This window comes from Ictidomys tridecemlineatus, chromosome 12 (assembly GCF_052094955.1).
Source record: "Ictidomys tridecemlineatus isolate mIctTri1 chromosome 12, mIctTri1.hap1, whole genome shotgun sequence".
Taxonomy (NCBI): Eukaryota; Metazoa; Chordata; class Mammalia; order Rodentia; family Sciuridae; genus Ictidomys; species Ictidomys tridecemlineatus.
Window position 1 is genome coordinate 108,051,884 of NC_135488.1, and position 20,007 is coordinate 108,071,890.

The window sequence follows — 20,007 nt, forward strand, 5'->3', positions numbered from 1 at the left end:
TGATTATTTAGAAGCCAGACTGGCAGTCCTTGGTTGATTCATCCTGCCAAAGCCAAGGGAAAGCTGTTTTGAGATGATAAAGCTACAGGGATGCATTAGCTACTCCTGGAGACTTCCCCCCCACCCAAATGCTCCTGATTTTCTAATTCATTCATTCCTACACACTAGAATGCAAGCTGCAGGAAAACAGAAACCAAATGGGTCCTGATCACCGCTGGTTTGCAAGCTCTTTAAATAGTGCCTGGCAGATTCAGAACTCAAAATTAGTTGGGTGATAAATAGATATAGATTCTACAAATATTAGTTGTCATATGTCATACAGGGAATCTGAAAAGACAGAATATAGTTTAAGTTGATGACCAGTAATTTAGGCTCCGTGATGGTTAGTTTAGGTGAAGGCACAGGTGCATAATACAAAGTGGAATGAAACATAGCAACTAAAAGTGTAGATACAGAGGAGCAGAAATGAAAGGAAAAGTCAAAGGGAGGTAGTCAGAGAAAGAATCTATGAAAGTGAGTTGAAGTCGAGACTTCAAAGAGTACGTCAGGCAGAGTGCACAGTGAGATCAATCGATTGTCTTTCTCTTTCCCCTTCCTCTGAACGAACAAGCTGAATGTCAGGGGCACTCTCTGAAGTATAGGAGTAGGGTTTTTGGCCTTTTTTGTTGTTTCTTGTTTTATTTTAAATATCTAATTTTCATTGTGGACTGATACTTTTGGTAAATAGAGTACAAATGTAAAGACAATGTCAGCTAGATACTTGCTGTCACTTCCTGATCTTACCTCGTTGTGACTAGCGATAACTCAGATGCACTGCTCTAGGTGTAAATTGATAACATCCAAGAAGTGGGCAGCATTAGGAAATGCTGTGTCATTAGGAAACATGGGGACATTTGACATTTGTCATATTGCAGAGGTGCACATAAGGAGCGGCCAGGCTCAGCATCATAGACCTGGATGCTCACCTGCAAAGGGCACTTTGGAACCCTCTATGCCTGTAGTTTTAACTGTGAATTTTATGGAGAAAGTGGGTCCACCACAGAACGAGGGATTAGGCGAGACCTTTAACACCGGCATTCTCTTGACTCAGTCTTCTCCCAATAATTTAAGAAACTAAGCAGATGTGCTGGGCTTTGAACCACACCACAGTTGCATCACAGCTACTCCCAGGAGTCCTGTGAGGGGGGAACATGCAATGTTTCCATTTTAGGGACCTTGAGGGTTTTGCTATGTATGTATTATGAAGTATTATGCCCTGTACAGTAGAATTGCTATTTTCAATATTATTCTCTTTAAAGACATTTTCCAGTTATTCAAATTTAAACCCATATTTTAATTCAATAGGATAAACCTGCCATGACTTCAGAAGCAAATGCATTCTTGGTTACTGTGCTCTACCAGTTACTTTGTAAACCCACCTTTCCTAAGTCCACATTTCCAAATCACATTTCCTAAGATCTAACAAGGAGGGACTCCATTAGCAGGGGCCTTAAAGGAAAAAACTCTTTCCCTTCAGAACTCGGATGGAATTAACAGGAGCAAGTCAAGGAAAAAACTCTGAACTCTTCTATTCAACATTGCACCGACGTCTTAGGCCCAAAGTCAACGAAAGAAAAAAGTAAAAATTGGAGAAAAGAGACAAAACATTTGTAGGTAATAAGATTTTCTAGGTGGAAAACACGAGATAATCTATGGATTCATTATTAGAATCACTTAGAGACTTTAGGAAGCTTGCTGAATATAAAATCAGTCTAAAATTAGTTACATTATTACATGCCAGTAATAAACATCTAGAACCTGTAACTTTTTTTTAAAAAAAAAAGCATTCTTTAAAAAAGACAAGAAAACCCTGAGAATCTAGGAATAAATCTAATAAAAAATATGGAAGATGCTGATGGAGAACATATTATAAAAGGTTATTTGAAAGACTGTTGGGGATAAAAAAAAAACTAGAACAGATAATTAGAAAGGATCCATAGTGGACTTAGAAAAGATGATTCAGTATTGTAAGTTTGCTCATTCTTCCCAATTATATGTAAGGATTCAAGATACTAGCAATGAAAATCCACATGTGATCTTTGTGGACACACAGATCTTATGTTGAAAAAAACAACTATAAAATGAATGGAGGAGTGAAGACTGATAACTAAGAGGACCTGCAGATCTCAGGTGACCTGCCTTGATGTACCAGGTAGCGAGGCTAGAGAACTGGTACAAGTTCAGGAATAAAATAAACGGCCACAAGTTTGTTTCATGACCGGATTCCAGATCAGTGGATATATGAGAATTAGTTCAATAATACATTCTGCAGTGTTTGGTTATCTACCCGGAATAATTGAAATCTGATCATTCTTTCACTGTACCTCAAGTCAATTACAAACTAAATTCCTAAATGTAAAATATTGAGAAGACAATGCCAGAGAATTGTGTCATAATCTTACGATGGGAAAGGATCTTTTTAAACTACATATGAAGGAAATATATTCAATAAACTTACCCAAAATTAAAAATATTAACTTGTACTCACACAATACTGCAAAGGAATTCGTTATACAAGCATCGAACTAGAAGATAGAACCTAGTTAATATTCAGGTTATAGAAATAACTGCTTCAAGTAAGAAAAAAACATGAAAAAAGACATGAACAAGCATAAACACAAATTGCTCAAGAAAATGTGGAGACCTTTAGTCTCTACTAATTGAGCAAAAGAAAATAAAAACCATTTCAGATCTAGTATATTTACAAAGTCTAAACGCTGATCAAAAAGAGAACAATTTGAATAAAATAAATACTATTGAATTATGTCTCCTAGTGTCAAATAAATACCCATGATTCCATACTGATAAAACACATGATTGAATAAATTAATGAAAGAGGAGAAAAGACAAGTCATATATCCTAAAGAACTCCAAATAAACTATGTAAGTAATAATCATAAAGGGAGGAAAGCATAACTTGTTACTCTAAGTGCATGTCGAGTCTGGGGGCTTCCTTCCAAAGCACACATTTGGAAAAGAGAAGAATCCTTTACCATGGAGAAACCTGAAAACACTCGTGCAGACAGGTGGCTGAAGTCAAGATCAGCATTCATAAATCACGTTGATACATACTCAATGTAAGGTGCTCCAAAAAATGGCACTTTAAAACTCTGATTTTCCCGCCAAGGACCTCTAACTCCAATCACGAGAACAGACAAATGGCAAGAAAGGGCCAGTCTACAAATTAACACACTTCTCTGAGAAGTGTCAAGGTCTGGAAACTACAGCCTGCAGGCCAAATCCAGTCTGCCATCTGTTTTGTAGATACGATTTTACTGGAATCCAGGCAAACTCATTCATTTGCTTCCTATCTGTGGCTGCCCTGCAATGCACAGCAGAGGAGTCATCACAGAGACTGTGTGTCTTGCAAAGCCAAGAACTATTTATTACCTGGTTTTGACAGAAAAGTTTCATTGACCCCTTTCATCTTCAAAGCCATCAAGGACATGCTTCAATTTTTCCAACTCCTCCTTTTGCCTTATCTCCGACTCCAGCCTGAGAAAACTTGCATTTAAAGGCTCAAGTGATTCGACCGAGTCCACATGAAAAACCTAGAATAATCTCCCGTTTTTGATGTCTGCAACCTTAATTACATGTGCAAAATTACTTTTGCTGTTTAACAAAACATTCATAGACTGCAAGGATTTGGGAGGATACCTCTGCCTAACCCACAGGCTTAGAGGAAAGTATTTACGTAGGGCAAAGATGACAGGAGTCACTACTGCCCTGTTCCAATCCCTGGACAACATGACTCATCAATCCAGAATGTATTCTGTAATCCCATGCACCCTCGAATTCTTTACTCCACAAATAAGTGCCAGTGAATTAGCACTGGTCTAGGAAGTGAAATATTATTTCTACTTAGGGCTCACCACAGGTAAAGGACAAAGCCACAGAGAATTTGAGAAATGTCATCTTGTGTCTGTGTGTCATGGAACAAATCCTGTAACATTTACCAAGCCTCAGCTTCCTCCCCTGACCAATGAAGATACATTATTTGCCTCAACCTTCTGCACAGAACTGTGTGAAAAATCATGAAGAAGACAGACTAAGGACTATGTCTAGAGGCCCGAGACACCCAGGGACTGTAACATTCTCCACATTCATTCTTTATTGGAAGCCTCTCACCAACCTTGTAGGACAGGTATTGCTGTGACTATATAATGAGGAGCAGCAGCCTGTAGCTCAAAGACATTAAAGAAACCAAATGTTCTTTCTGATATGTGGATACTAACCCTCAACAAGGGAGGGTACAAGGGAAAAATAGAAGTTCTCTGGGTTAGACAAAGGGGAATGAAGGGAATGGATTGGGGATAGGAATAGGAAATACGGTAGAATGAATTGGACATAAATGTCCTATCCTTATATATGAATACAGGACCAGTGTAACTCCACATCATGTACAACCACAAGAATGGGATCCTAGTTAGAATAAGTTATACTCCACATATGTATAATAGGTCCAAATACACTCTACTTTCATGTATATATAAAAAGATTTTTTAAAATGGAAAAAAAAAGATGTTAAGGAACTTTTGGAAGTATCAGCTAGTCAAAAGCAGAGCAAAAATTTAATCTCTCAGGCTGGGGTTGTGACTCTTTGGCAGAGTACTTGCCTGGCATATGTGAGGCACTGGGTTTGATTCTCAGCACCACATAAAAATAAAGGTCCATCAACAACAAAAAAAAGTTTTTTAAAAAGATTTAACCTCTCACTTAAAGGTGGACCCTTTTCCTGGATATGTCAACTCTGACCACATGTCCAAGAAATGAGAGAGCCAAGTGCCCTGCACCTTCACCCAGTGATCAGTGAGGGATAGAGCTGCTGGATTTGGTCTTCAGCCACACCATGTTGCCAACTATCTTAGAATCAGGTTCCTGGAAACCAATGGTAGCATTTCAATCTTGTTAGACATTGCATCCACCAAGGACCGCAAAAGACTTGGTTCGACAAATGCCCTGGTCTCAGTTCATTATCAGTGTCAGGTTCTCTGCCATTAACCTCCTCTCACCTAAATTTCATTTAGTTACATTTTCCTGGTCTTCCTTCTCTATCCCATCCCCATCAGTCAGCTTTCCTCCCCTTCACATTCCTTACTCATCCCCCTGATCAGCCATCTGTCCAGATCAATCCTGCAAACTCTCGTCTCTATTAAAATTCATTGCTGTCCCTACCATCAGCACATCAGGACATACCGACCCTTCACGCTCTGCCTATAGTCCAATTTAATCCTCCGACAACCCTCACTAAGCCAGTTTTATAGATGGGGAAACTGAAGCATGATCACATAAAGTAACTAGTCCCCAGTCAGTTAATAAATGGCCCGACGATCATTTAAGGTCAGGAATTCTCAGCTCCAGTCTCTGGCACTGTTTCCCTTTAAATAAAACTTACCCCACAAACTGATTTTTTGTTGTTGGATAGACTCAAATGAAGCCAAGGGTCCCTGGGTGAGTGCTGGAAGAGGGCAGTGATCTCTCTCTGGAAGATTCCATAGATCTCTGGAAGTTTCCATAGAACTTAGTAGCACAAATGGGCAAGGTCTATTTAACCTCCTGGCTCTGCTCTTGCAATTCAGCCTTTTCTGAGGCCATGTTGCTCACTGGTTAAGGAAGATCTCTGGAGCCCAGTTAAACCTAGCTACCAATCCTTATTCTGCCATTTAGTGATTTCCAACAAGGTTATTAATTTCTCAATGTCCCAGAGTTCTCGTTTCTAAGATTGAGATAAAAGTATGCAGACCTCATAGCCCTGGTTCTCCAGGTGTGGTTCCCAAGTCGCCAGCAGCAGGAGCAGAAACACTTGGTAACTTGTTGGAAATGCAAACTCTCGGCCCCACCCAGACCTTCTGAATAAGAAACTCTGGGCCTGGGTCCCAACAATCTGTAGTCACAGGCCCTGAAGGTAATTGTTATGCACACTAAAGGCTGAGAACTACCGCTATACAGCTTTATTTCGAGCATTCAATGAGGTTGTGCCTATAAAATGCCAAGCCTGGCACCCAAATTCAGAAACTCTGGGAGATCATGGTACTTCTGATTCCTTTAGAAACAGGAGTGGAGAATCGATGAGTCACTAACATTTTGGTGTGAAAGATTTTTAAAGTATTTCCTAGGAAATATTTGTACCTACAAAACAGTGTGATTCAGGAGACTTTTTTTAAAAACACCATCGGCAGATTTGGGGCTCAAAGGGATGAATGTTTTCCTCAAGGTTACCTGAAGAGAAAGAAATAGAACCTAGACTTCTGACTGCACTTGGCTCATTTTCCAGCCCCCGCACTTCTATTTAGCATTAAGCACCAGTGCACTATTGGGAGCGAACCTAATGAAGTGTTTATCAAGGCCCTTGCCCTGGCTGGGCTGTGCACAGGGACGCAGGTCGGCTGTATGCTGAGAACCTGGAGTCTCCTGCCCCGGGAACTGACTAATTGTTCTGCCCTCCTTGATGAAGGCAAGAGAATGTGACCCTGATCTGCAAGAAGGCATTCATCTCCCATTCCTACTAAAAATAAGAGTATTATTGTAACCCATACTTACGCAAAGCCCGTTTTAAACAGCTCTAACTAGGTCACTCGTTATAGTGTGTTTACACATTACATAATGTGTTTACCTAGTGTTTTAAGGCAACAAGAAACACTTTCAGGTGAAGTCAGCCTGGTCTGTTCTTAGTCTGCATTGATAAAATGTCCTCGTGTGGGGACACTGTCTGAAAGACCTCGCCCTCACAGTCCGTGTGTACTGATAGTGTAGCTAGCCTCGCGGTCACTGTAGGGATAGGACACGTTGACTCTGCATACGTTGCCTCAGGGATGAGGCAACACAGCTAAAGCATCTGACAATAGCTGAGGTCAAGGCCAGTGAGGACAGGGGTGGGAATGAAGGCCACAGAGTCTAGAACCTTCTGTTCCCTCCATCCACAACCAGGATGCATCAAGGCCCTTGAGAGGGCCATCTGTGGCCTTTTGAGTTCTGGGAGAGAGGCCAGCTGTTCTGAGCAGGAGCCTGGAACCTATCTGGCTCAGAAAGATGGTAGGATATGAGAGATGTGTTTGGCCAGGGCCTACACCTGCCTGCCCTAGGCTGGTTCAAGGCCCTGTGAGATTTATTTTGCTGTATGTATTTTGCCAATTTTATCTGTCTCACTGACGTTGTCCTTTTGCTTCAGTGTGGTCTTTTGAGAGTCCTAACCCACCGCAAAGTGCTAGCAAGGACCAGAGGGAGGGCCTTCTGCCTGCACGGGTCCTCTGTCTTCTATATGGTCCCTGAAGGGGCCGTAGGAGTCAGAGCAACACTTAGGTCCTTAGGGAGGGTCTGAGCTTTGAAGTTCTTCATGGAATTTTATTTAGGAAGGTGGGCCCCTAACTAAGCTTGCACATCTTATGAGTAGAGTAAGCCCCAGTTTCTGAATCCCAATTTTTTTTTTTAAGATAACTTCTAAAAATATAGCCAAGACTTCTTTACATGCTGTTGGAGGGTGACTGGTCAGAGAAGACTCCCTCCCTGCATCTGGCAGCCCTGAGAAGCACTCGTGGAAGGAAGGCACCTCTGGGAAGACAGAAAAGCTCCCCCACCAACAGGGTCCTTCCCCCCAGGGCTGTCCCACCTCCTCTTAGCCACAAGCTATGAGACCTGGAAGAGGGTTCTTGTTGAGAACAGCTGCTTTCTCTTCCTTTGCCAAATTACCAGTGTAGCTTGTGTGCAGGGGAGGTTGGCAAGACCTGCCTCCTACCTTCAGCCCATGAACTCTGGTCATTTACATTTAGCTCATCTTGTTTGGTTTTATTTGCTCTTTTGCTTTAAAAAAAACTGGTGTATTATATTTATACATCATGGTGAGATTTGTTGCTACTTCATGCATAGAACATAATTTGGTGAATTTCATTCCCAAGAACTCCTTTCCCTACCCTTCCCTCTTCCCCTGGTCCTTAGTAGGAACTCTAAGGTCTTCCCACATTTTTTCATTCTAGCTTCCACATATGATCAAAAACACAGGACCCTCAAGTTTCTGAACTTGGCTTATTTCACTTTACATAATGCTCCCATTCTATCTATTTTCCTTCAAATGGCATAATTTCATTCTTTATGGCTGAGGCAAATCCCATTGTGCATATACACCACACTTTCTTCATCCATTCATAGACTCATGGATGCCTAGGTAGTCTGGTTCCATGACTTGGCTACTGTGAATTGTGCTGTTTTATGGGTTCGTAGCTATCACTATAGTGTGCTGGCTTAAATGCTTTAGGATAAATGCCAAAGAGTGGTGTGGCTGGGTCATGTGGTGGTTCTATGGACTTTGTTCACCTGTGTCCTCATACTTCACAAGGGGTTTGAGGTCTTCATGCTTAGACACCCAGGCTAAAAGATGCTCCCACTAAAGCAGAGGGGTTTTTCATTGATGTAAGAGGGGCCTTTCGGCCATCAATTCTTCCTGCTATTCTCTGGTTGCCCCAGAACAGGCTGCTATCTCCCAACCAGAGCATATAAGCAGAATGTCTTCCCTCTGTCTAGACAGGACAGAAGTCAGAAAACTAGGTGGCTGGAGAAAGGCACCAAATTAGAACAAATGCCGTAGTAGCTGCAGCTTGCAACCTTCATATCCTCTACCACCAGTACCCCTGCCTTGAACCAGCCTATGGCAGGCAGTGTAGACCCCTGGCCAAACACATACTGGCTAAGACTCTTCGGCTGAACCAGAGAGATCCTGCCCACCCAGGACAGCCTTCACTCTCTCCCTTGGGTAGGACGAGCTGTTATGTTTCTCGTCTTGCCCCCAGTTTCTGCTTTGAGCAGCCCCAGAGTCTTCCTACCCGAGTTATGTGGCCATCAGCAGCCCTCAGCTCTGCCTTGACCAGGTCTGCCCAATGCCACACTTTCTTCACCTGCAGGACCTCCCACAAAAGAGCCAGTTCACATACTTTCTCCAGCTCCAGAATTCCTGAGCAGGAAGGTTCAAAGGTGCATTGTTTCCAATTTCAATTACGTTCTGATGCAGGGGAGGGAAAGCCGAGTCAGGAGTCTGGTCCAGGCCAGTTTTGTAACATGATGTAAGTCATACACCTTCAGGTTTCAATTTTCCCTCTAGAACATGAAAGAATTAGTAATAAATGTCCTACTTACAGGGCTGTCGTAGGGATCAGTAAGAGAATATATGTGAAAGTGGCTACCTATGTCAGGCACAGACTAAGAGCACCTTTGATTGGTAATATCATATTTGTTTCCTTAGGGGAACAGCCTTGATTCTGCAAGCAATGTCCTTTTCACAACTCTGACAAATATTGCCTTGGAAAGCTTAGCCCCCAGTTGCAATTTAGGTCCTGGCACCTTCTCTTTGAGAAGTAATATTAAATGCTCTGGTTCAAACAGGTTCTTTGAAGAATGCCTACTGAGACCACTGCCTGGGGACTCAGAGCAGGAAGTAGGACAAGGGCCAGAATTTGCATGCACATTTAGCTGGCCCTTCCCACCATGCCAGAATCTCCAAGTGTGGGCCAAGAATCATCAGCACCAGAGTCATCTGGGAACCTTGTTTTTAAGATTTTTAAAATATATATATATATACATATATACATATTTTTAATATATACATACACACACATACACATGTGTATATATATATATATATTCAGATTTATGTTCATATTCCAAGAAATTCATATACAAATGCTTCCCAACTCAAGATAGCTTGACTTACAATTTTTCAACTTTAATATGGTGTGAGAACTACTCATAAACCCATTACATTTTCACTTTCTGTACAGGATTCAATAACTTGCATGAGACAGTCAACCTGTTATAAAATACTATTCTATGATGTTGTCTGTGGGCTAAATGTCAGTGTTCTAAGCATGGTTAAAGTAGCACAGACTAAGCTATGATGTTTGCTAGGTTGTGTATTAAATGGATTTTCAACTTGCAGTATTTTCAGTTTATGGGTTTATTGAGTTGTAAATAAGAAGCATCTGTACACCTATGTTCATAGCCGTGTTATTTACAATAACCAAAGAGAAGTAACTCAAGAACCACTGACAGGTGAAAAGATAAACAAAATGTGGACTATGCATAGAAGGGAATATTACTCAGCTTATAAAAGAAAATGCTACAATAGAGGTGATCCTTGAAGACATTCAGGGAAATAAGACAAAAGGCAAATACTGTATAACAGCACTTACATGAGGTACCTAGACTAGTCAAATTTATAGATACAGATATAGAATGAAATTGAACAAGTCATGTTTGGCACACGTAAGAATATGTAACAACCAAGGTTACTATTATGTACAATTATAATGCACCAATTAAAAATGAACTTAATAAAACAAGTTTAAAGATAAATAAAGTAGTGGTCCCCAGGAGTTAGGGAGAAGGAGACGGGAAGTTAGTGTCAAAGGTTCAGTTCTGCAAGATTAAAGGGATTCTGAAGAAGGAATAGTGGTCGTGGTTTCATAACAATGAAAATGTACTTCATGCCATGGAATGGCACACTTAAAGGTGCTTAGGATGGTAAATTTTATTTTTTGTGTATTATATTACAGCTTAAAATAATAATTACAACTTTAAAAAAAATGAAGATTTCCTCAACCCACCCTGGATTATCAAAGGTAGGATTTCTCGGCAGACCCAGGACTGTTTTAACAGGTTCTGTGTGCGACTCTTCTGTACACTAAGATGTGAGGCTGCTGTTCTGCAGTATGTCTTGTAATAGCACCAGGAAAACAGGGACACACATTCCAACATATGGGCCTGGCTACATAAGCAGTTTTCACAAATAATAAAAATACTGTTTTCATACTAATCAGAATGATGTGACCCACTTTTGTTTGGATTTGGTAAGTGGCTAGGTGCCTTTCAGTCCTAAAACTTGGCAGTTCCCCGATAGGTCTAGCATTTTCTGGGCACACATGCTGGCTCTCTCCTCATTCTGGAACAGAGTCCTTGCCCGGGGTTAATGAGGTCCTGTCTCTTTGCACTAATTAAAACCCCCTTGCCAAATAAGCACTCAGGAAGAGAGGAGCCTGCACCTGCTCTGGGAGGAAGGGAATCTGCAGCAGTCTACTCGAGGTTGCCACCCACACAGCACGTCCCTGCTCTCTTCACTCAGCCTTGCCGCACAGGCATCCTCCGAACTCTGGCTGCAGAAATGAGACCAAGTTGGAGATGGTCACCTCATAAGCCCTTCTGACTACTAAGATACTTCACAGAAATTGAGATGAGGTGGTGGGAGGGGGCCCTCAATGAGGGTTTAGCTGATGGACTAGAGCTCATGAGTTTTCAGAGGTTGGAAATTGGACTAGAGGCCATTCACCGTCAGTGGTGCTTAGCCAGATTTCCATCCCTGTAACAAAGTGTCTCAGCACATTTAAAGGGGGTAAAGATTATTTTGGCTCTGGATTTGAGAGGTTTTAGTCCATGGTAGCTTGATCCTGTTGCCTTTGTCTCCATGGTGAGAAAGTACATCATGGTGGCAGACCAGGTGACAGAGAGGCCGATTCTGACTCAGAAGCAAAGATAGAAGGGACTGGAGGTTCCAATATTTCTACTTCAAGGGTTGTTGTGGTTTAGATATGAGGTATTTCCCAAAAGCTCATGTGTGCGACAATGCCAAAATTTTTAGAGGAGAAATGATTAGATTATGAGAGGTGTGAAATTGAATCAAAATTCAGGGGATTAACCCTTTGAAATCTTGGTGGAAGTTTCCATTGATGGCTAAACTGAGAACTGTAGACAAGTATGGCTGAAGGAAGTAGGTCACTGAGGGTACTACTTTGGGGTTTATATTCTGCTCCTGTTTAACAGAGCTTTCTCTTTGCTTCCTGCTTGCCATGTCCTGAGCTTCTTTCCCCTGCCATACCCCTGCCATAATGTTCTACTGCATCTTGAACCCAGAGCTAGAGATGTCCGGCCACATACTGAACCTCTGAAACCATGAGCTAAAGTAAAATTTCTTCCTATATGTGTTCTTGTCTGTTATATTGGTCACCGCAGTGCAGAAACTGACTCAAACAGAAATTGTTACTGAGAGGTGGGGTCATTTTGACCAACCTGACCATGTGCCTCAAATCTTTAGGACCAATTTGTGGGGAAAGAAAGTTTGAAAAACAATTGGAGATGCAAGTTGGAAAAACTTTAGAGTTAAGTGGCACTCAATAAGCAATTCTGGGGGGAGTTGAGAAGGCCAGAATGTCAAATGGGGATGTGGATAGTAAAGACTGAGCTCATGAGTTTTCAGAGGTTGGAAATTGGACTAGAGGCCATTCACATCATGTTCTGGCAAGAAGTCATCTACATTTTGTCCACATTCTGAGACTTCTATGAGGCTGAATTTAAAGGTAATGGACTAAGCTTTCAGAGGAAATTTTAAGGAAACAGCCTCAAAATTCAGGCAGTGGCATGGACGCTGCTAGCAATTTTTAGCCAAGTTTATTGTGATCATCAGGAGCAGAAAAGAGATTTAAAAAAAAAAACTTGCAGTTTGGCCAGAAAATTATGAAACCTGAGGCTAAGGAAGTTTCGAGGAGTGGTTGTTAAAGGGATTACAGCCTCAAACCGCCGAGAACTAAAAAATAAATATTAAAAATTCTCTCTCTCTCTCTCACTCTCTAAAAAAAAAAAAAAAAAAAAAAAAAAAAAGGGACAATACATACTTTGAGAAAAAACAGGGAGGATGCCTTGAGGGCTTCTCAGGAATTAGTAAACCACACTCATCCCAGGCTAAAAGTGTAAAAGTAAAAATTCCTTTAAGACGACATCACTGGGGCACCCTGACTGCAGGGAGTGTGGGGATGGGAGGTGGCCAAGGTGGAGGTCAAGGCTGGGAAGTTGTTTTACTCTGAAGCTGCACAGCACTTAGGCCTTCTGAGACTGCTGCAGCAGCCTCTGACTACCATTTCAGATGGCAGCAGGCCTTGGCGTCAAGCACGTGGTGCTGGCTCCTCAGAAAAACAGGATACTGGACTTGGAAGTTTCCAGGAACCCCCCCCCCAAGATTTCAAAGGAAGGCCTGGGAGGCCAGGTAAGTACAGCGGAATCAGAGTTCCCGTGGGCTGCCCCTTGGTGATGATTTCATGGAAAAGAAAGAAGCCAAAGATGCAGTGGAGACCCCCGGGATTTAGAGGTGCCAGTAACAAGGAATGTATGCTGAGGAAAGACGAATAGATCCCAAACCAGGAGAGGTCATGTGGACTGCAAGGCCATGGGGCAGAGCTTTGGAGAGAAGCAAAGCCCTTTGGAGAGAACATCAAGTCGCCTTGTACCCCAGAAGCTGTACTTGTTTGCCCAGCTGGATTTTGGTTTTGTTTTGGTTCCATCCCTTTTTTCTATGCTTCCATTTCTCCCTTGTGGAATGAAATGTTCACTCTGCCATTTTATACCGGATATATGTGACTTTTATTCTTTCCAAGGGAAGACATCTATGAATTTTCCTGGCGTCTTAGAGACTTTAGATTCAGACCTTTGGGAAGTTCTGGAACTGTTAGGGTATGGAGACTTTTGGAAATTTATTAAATGTACTTTGAATTGTGAAATGAGTATGAGCTTTGGGGCACCCAGCGTGGACTGTATGGCTTAGATACAAGGGATCCTTCTGAAGCTCATGGGTGACACCATGCAGGAGTTTTCAGAGGTGAGATGATTAGATCTGGGGAGATATATCCTATCAGTGAGTTCATCCTCTCGTGGATTACCTGGGCAGTCACTGTAAACAGGTGGAGTGAGCTCTCGGGGAACACCTCATATCCAAACCATAACAAAAGGATTCACTGAAGGAGAAAGAGCTGGAGAATATACATCTTCTGTATAATCTAAGTTTTACAAAAATGTGGGGGTTTCGGCTATGGAACAGAAGTGGAGGCATTGATTCTGGAGTGTGGAAAGTAGACTAAAATTAGAGTGTATAAGGGAGATTTTTACTGCAACAGGAACACAGGGGGAAAGATGGAACACAAGCAGGTGGATTTTCAGATCTGATGGAAGTGACAATTCTGTTATTAAATGTTGAACTGTTCGGGGTGTCACAAAGGAGATTTAGGTCAAAAGATCATAACCTATAGTAGTCAAAGGGGCCTTCGGAGATTTCCTAGTCCAATACCCTGGCTGTACAAGTAGAAAAATGCACACCAGATGTGCGACAACCCACCAATTATGGGCTGCGGAACCGAGATTAATAATACTGTCTCCCAACCCTCAGAACACACTGGACACCAGCCCCTCAGAAACTAAGGAGCCATTTCAGGCCACCAAGAGCTTACTGAAGTGAGATGTTGACAGAGGAAACCTGCCGGCCAGTTCCTAGACTAGCTCTGGCCCTTCCCAGGGCACTTCTCCCCGAATTCAGGAAGAAATGGACTAAGCCACTTCTGATTTTCTCTGCAGAAGGTCCTCCGTCTCTGCCGAGTTCAGTAAGTTTCTACAGTGACTTAGAGGAATTCTGGAACCCCACAGGATCAGGACCACAGAACTCCTTTCCTTTAATGGGTTTACCACCATGAGAAATTAGTCAACTAGCCTGGAAGCCCAAGTTCTCTTTATTTCTCCACTCCTTTGTTGGGTAATAACAGCCAATTCAGGCTTCTCTGTTAATGTATTACCATCTACGATTACAAATAATACTCTGCTTCTAGCACACAAAGGAATTATTTCAGAGTTGTGCTTGCTGGTATTTTAGTGTAGATAGAAAAGTCCTCCAACCACCATGCTTTTATATTTCCATGCTTCATAGCTCTTATTTGCACATCATAAAATCTCCAGTCTCATTTTACAGATGGAAGAATTAAACAAGGTGACACATGGATCAGGAACATCAAAAGCAGCTCTGAAATACCTCCGAGGATGGTTATAATAAAAACGAGGGGGGGGTTCAAACTAGGCCATACAACAGGTTTTATTGTTTCACGTAATGATATGAAGGCACTTTGAAACAAAATACAATATCAAATTGTGCTCACGAGCTTTTCAGGATTTTCATTTCCTTTTCATTTAGCATAATTGCAGTTACCCAGGTTCCTATCAATCACCATGGAACATTGTGTCTCAATAGCCACAACGTCTGACTATAAACACAGCCCGTCCAAAAACCAAGATCTCATATTTGCCTCAGAGAAGCTCTCAGAGAAGGGCAAAACCCATGATCGCTGTTCCCAGAGCCTAATGGGAATTCCATCTCTGAGAGGATGGAACATTCTGCTACCTTCTACATCAGAATAATAACAGCCACAGTGATTGTTCTTGGGAATGGAAAGCCTAGAATATGGGACCGAAGAAAAAGAACAATGATAAACTAATATAACATTAAAAATGCCTTTGGGGAAGCTCCTCTGGCAGCTACAAAAACATTACCCAGGACCAGTTCGAGATAAGAATCGGTTTAATTTTACATCACTTTGCATATTGACAAAACCAAGGACTGAAGAAACTAGGAGCCTGATTCAAAGGTATGCTGTAGAAAGAACCATTTAGAAGGTAGAACTCAGTGCTCAACTAGCTAGCACTGTCGGTGAGCCCAGGAATGGTTTTTAGTTCCATAATTGCTTAACAATTAAGTGTGATAAGCATGAAGAGCAGAGGTGCTTTTAAGAGACTCTTTAACCTTGACTCTCCAATTCCTTAGGCAACTTGAGCAAGTTCCTTGACATTCTAAAGCCTTGGTCTGTATTTATGGAAGATATTCAGTGTGGCCACTATGATGAGATATTAGGCTCTCCAAAACTCTTCCCTGAAATTCTCTTCACTCATCATCCAGAAATTTGTGGTGCACCCTGGCTTCTTTAACTGTTCCAAGTTCCGATACCATAATGCCTGTACAAATGCCTACTAGAGTGTGAGGAAGGACCAGCCACCCATCACAAAACTGCCTGTTTGTCCAGACTGTGCACCCAAGTGAATGAAGGATAAGGTTCCATCTCTGGTCTTCCAGAGTTTCCAGCAGTGTTCAAGGTATGAACACTGTGCAATGCCACACACAGCCATCTGCACCTCATGTGCTGTCAATGGCACACATACTGGTGCTGCAGTCTGGCTAGGCACAAAATCACAAGCCACCACACACCTTGTAGATTCAAACAGCAACTCTTTATATTCTCGAACTGTCACCTGCACTCTACATGAACATTCTGGGGAAAATCCACACCTCCACTGGGCTCTGTATCCCAAAATACTCTGAATCCCATAAGAACTCAACAGGAACTCAAGGAGCTGGCACGCCTGAGGCAGCAGGATCCTCCCTATTCCCAGCAGGATACACCCTAAACCTGGAAACGCCCTGGTCCTTGAACAAGGTCACCTTTCATGCAAAGTCACTGCAAATGACCTGGGTCCACAATGGAGAGTCCTTCCTCTAAGCAACATGGGGTAGGCTGACAAAGAAATTACCATGCGCCATTCCTACTTGGCAATGCCTCTCAGCATACTGGTGCTAGGAAAGACAAGAGAAGACACTTCCTAGAAAGGAAGGCGAGTCTTGAAAAGGTGGAAAGAACTCAAATTACACTCTTTCTTATACTGGAAGAGAAAATGAAATAATGTATTTATATGTCCAGCCTAGAACCCAGCAGACAGGAGGAGCCAATTCCCCTAACATGTTCACTGCGTGTCTAAAAACCATCCCAAGCCTCCTTCATCACTAAAAAAGGACAATGACACATGAGCTGCTGGATAAGTCTGTTCTTAAGAGCCCTCTTCTGGCCCAATATACATCCAACTCCTCACCCTCCAGAAATCACATTCGAAAAGCTTATTTGGAATCAGGTCAGTACTTCCATGGACCAACATCCAAGTCCTGGGAGCACACTTAGCAGCAAATCAAGGGTTTCCAGGGCCAAGAAGTCCATCCAGGTCAATGCAGTAGAAATTTCTTAAGTACTTATGTTCAGCAAGTGCTTGATGGGCAGAAAGATTAAGACAGGAGTTTTGCTCTTAAGGAGCTCATAGACCAGCAGCATGAGTCAGACAATACCTAAATTAAAAAAAAAAAAAAAAAGATATGGCATAAGGGAAGAAGCATGTGCTACTGAAGCTCAGTGAAGGAAGCAATTTTGTATAAAAGAGATCAGAAGTTTCTTGTAGAAGTGGAGATGGTGTCTGTTTCTACTTCCTCATCTATAGAATGGAGATAATGGTCATATCTATCTTGCAGCTTCATTATAAGCACCAAATAAGTTATTGTATGTTACAAAACAAAGGAGAGTTCCCAGCACCTGGTAAGTGATCATTAAGTGTTTGCTACTTTTTCCTACTGAGAATGACCTTGAAGGTTTGGGAGTGTTTTATAAATAGAAATGACCCTCTTTGGTCTGGGCCTAAGACACAGCAACATGGCTTAAACGCACTAAGAAAGTCGGAATCGTCGGTAGCTACAGTGCCTTCCTCCGGAAAATGGTGAAGAAAATTGAGATCAGTCAGCATGCCAAGTATACATGTTCCTTCTGTGGCCAAACCAAGGTGAATAGATGGGCTGTGGGGATCTGGCACTGAGGTTCCTGCATGAAAACTGTGGACCTACAACACCACTTCTGCTGTCAGTCGAGTCTGCAATCAGAAGGCTGAAGGAATTGAAACCAGTAGAACCAGTAGAAAGTTCTACCATATAGCAAAATTGTGGTTGGTTTGTTAATTGTATTAACTGGATGTTCTGATGTGAATTCCATTAATGTTACCCTTTCAAAAGATTTGTAAATTGAAGCCCTTCTAATTTGAATTGGAAAATTTTGCTGAGATAGTTAGATGATAATGGCATGAAACTACTGAAGAAAAAAAGACCTGAATTACAATAACCTAAGTCTTACGACTTAGGTATATACTCAGCTTTTTTAAAAAAAAAAAAAAAAAAAAAAAAAAAAAAAAAAAAAAACACTGTTCAACTACTCAGATACATTAACATAATGTACAAAATTTGTTTTAAAGATAAAATGTGCTAAAATACACAAAGGATATACATTAAAAATAAAAAATGGAAATGAGGAATGGAGAAGTACAATTTATAATCAAACAAAAGGTAATGTCCGACTTCACAGGAGAAGGGTATCAGAGAGGCAAGTCAAGGGAGTGCCTAGGAAACAGGAATTATTCTGTTGGAAGCAAAACCAAAATTTCACATATAACAGTGGTAGATGAGGTATAAAACTAATTTGGGGAGGACCTTGAATGCCAACCTGGATAGTCGAAAGAAATTCATGATCTCTACCCAAGTTTCCATTGTAAGTAAAAACCTAGTCATCCAGATACACTCAATCTGGCAAGTCTTGCAAGATGAACCTGTTCTGAGGATGGCATCGACCCTCAACTACTAAAATGAATGCAGTCTTTAAAGCATCAAAATTGCAAGTTTTCAGCCAAGCAGGCTACATTATTAATGAATGCTTTCTTTTGTGCCTTGTATCTCCTACACTGCACAAATGTTAGCTGCATTTGTCAGAGAACCTTCACCTCAGCCTCTCTCAGCAGGATAAAGATCAGGCAGACTAGGCAATTCAAGTGCCAGAGAAATGTTGAAAAGATAGATTTTAGTCTCAAGAGTAGAGATGCATGGCACTTAGGACCAAGTGCATAACTCCTTTTCAGGCCAACTTTCCTTTGCTGGAGAAAAATAATACACAGGAGACGAATTAGCTTCACAGAGCAGCCAAGAAAGGATGAGTGCCCAGGACAAAGAGGGTAAGCCCATGTCAGTGTTCTTCAGGGAAGACCTAGGGGTAGAGAGTCCCAGAAAATCAGGAAGGTCTGTGGGAGTCAAAGAAGGGTGCACAGAAATGGATGACAGACAGGTTAAGAAAGACCAGGAAGCTAAGAAATCTTAACCACCTAGTCCATGCATTAGTTTATTAATGAATATTTGTTGAACACTTGCTGTGTTCAGGATACTATCCTGGGCACTATAATAAACATGGCATATTCTTCATCTTCATAGTACTTACAAAGAAGTAGGGAGACATAAAGTAAATGAAAAGAAATAATTTTATAATATAATGTCACATAATAAGTTCTGTGAAGGAAAAGAATGGAGGCATACTGTTGATTCAGTGGTCAGCATGTACATGTTAGTCTCTTAGGATGCCATAACAAAATGCCACCAACTGGCGACTTAGCCAATAGAAAATTTTCTCACTGTTCAGGAGGCTGGTTATCAATGGGGAAGGCTTGTTCTAATGCTTTGCTCCTTGCCTTATGGAGAGCTGGCTTCTCATTGTGCCCTCACATGGTCCTTTCCATGTGGCCACATTCCTGGGGTCTTTTCTGTGTGTCCTCATTGCCCCTTGCCTAGACCCACCTCAACAGCATGGTTTCAACCGATTACCTCCTTAAAGGTGCTCTCTCCAAACAGTCTCATTCAGAGGCACTGGGGGTTTGAACGTCATTCAGTACATGAGCTCAAAGAAGAGGTAATATTCCAGGAGGTCTTTGTGATGAAAGGGCATTTGAACAGATGTGCAGGTCATTATGGATTAAGCCATGCAGCTATAAGAGATATGATACAAGGCGATATTGTCTCCCCTCCTCTTTCCCTCTCCTTAATATGAGGATACAGTAAACCACGAACAGGGATCTCCCCAAAGATCTGCCAGCACCTTGAACTTGAACTTACCAGCCTCTGGAATGGCGAGAATGAATGTTTATTATTCAAAAGATCCAGGCGAGTATTTTTTGTTATAGCAGCCCAAACTAAGACACTCATCAGCCTCACTCAGTTAATGGTAATTCACATAAGGAGCCTGTGCCAGCCTTGATTTATGACAATCTTTGAGATTCAAAGGCGGAGCTGAATAAATACTTCCACAGTCAACTCTTAATTAGCCACACTACTGGAGCAGAAAATTTGCAGATAATTCAAATACCTCATATTTGTTTCTTTAGCCTTAAACGGGTTTCCTCATCCATTCAATGTATTTCTCTCGACCTATTTTATGTATGTCAGTGCATTAAAATTGTCCCCTCACATTTAGGGTACAGTAAATATCTCTTTACAATAAATAATTC

The 20,007-nt window shown here is 41.6% G+C and overlaps 1 long non-coding RNA gene and 1 pseudogene across 1 annotated transcript in view; one reads left to right on the top strand and one right to left on the bottom strand.

Annotated features, from left to right (window-relative positions):
* The window catches only part of LOC144369620 (uncharacterized), a 188,301-nt gene that overhangs the window by 123,176 nt on the left and 45,118 nt on the right, over positions 1-20,007 (bottom strand). The window lies entirely within an intron of this gene.
* On the top strand, positions 16,671-17,624 carry LOC106144779 (large ribosomal subunit protein eL43 pseudogene; annotated as a pseudogene).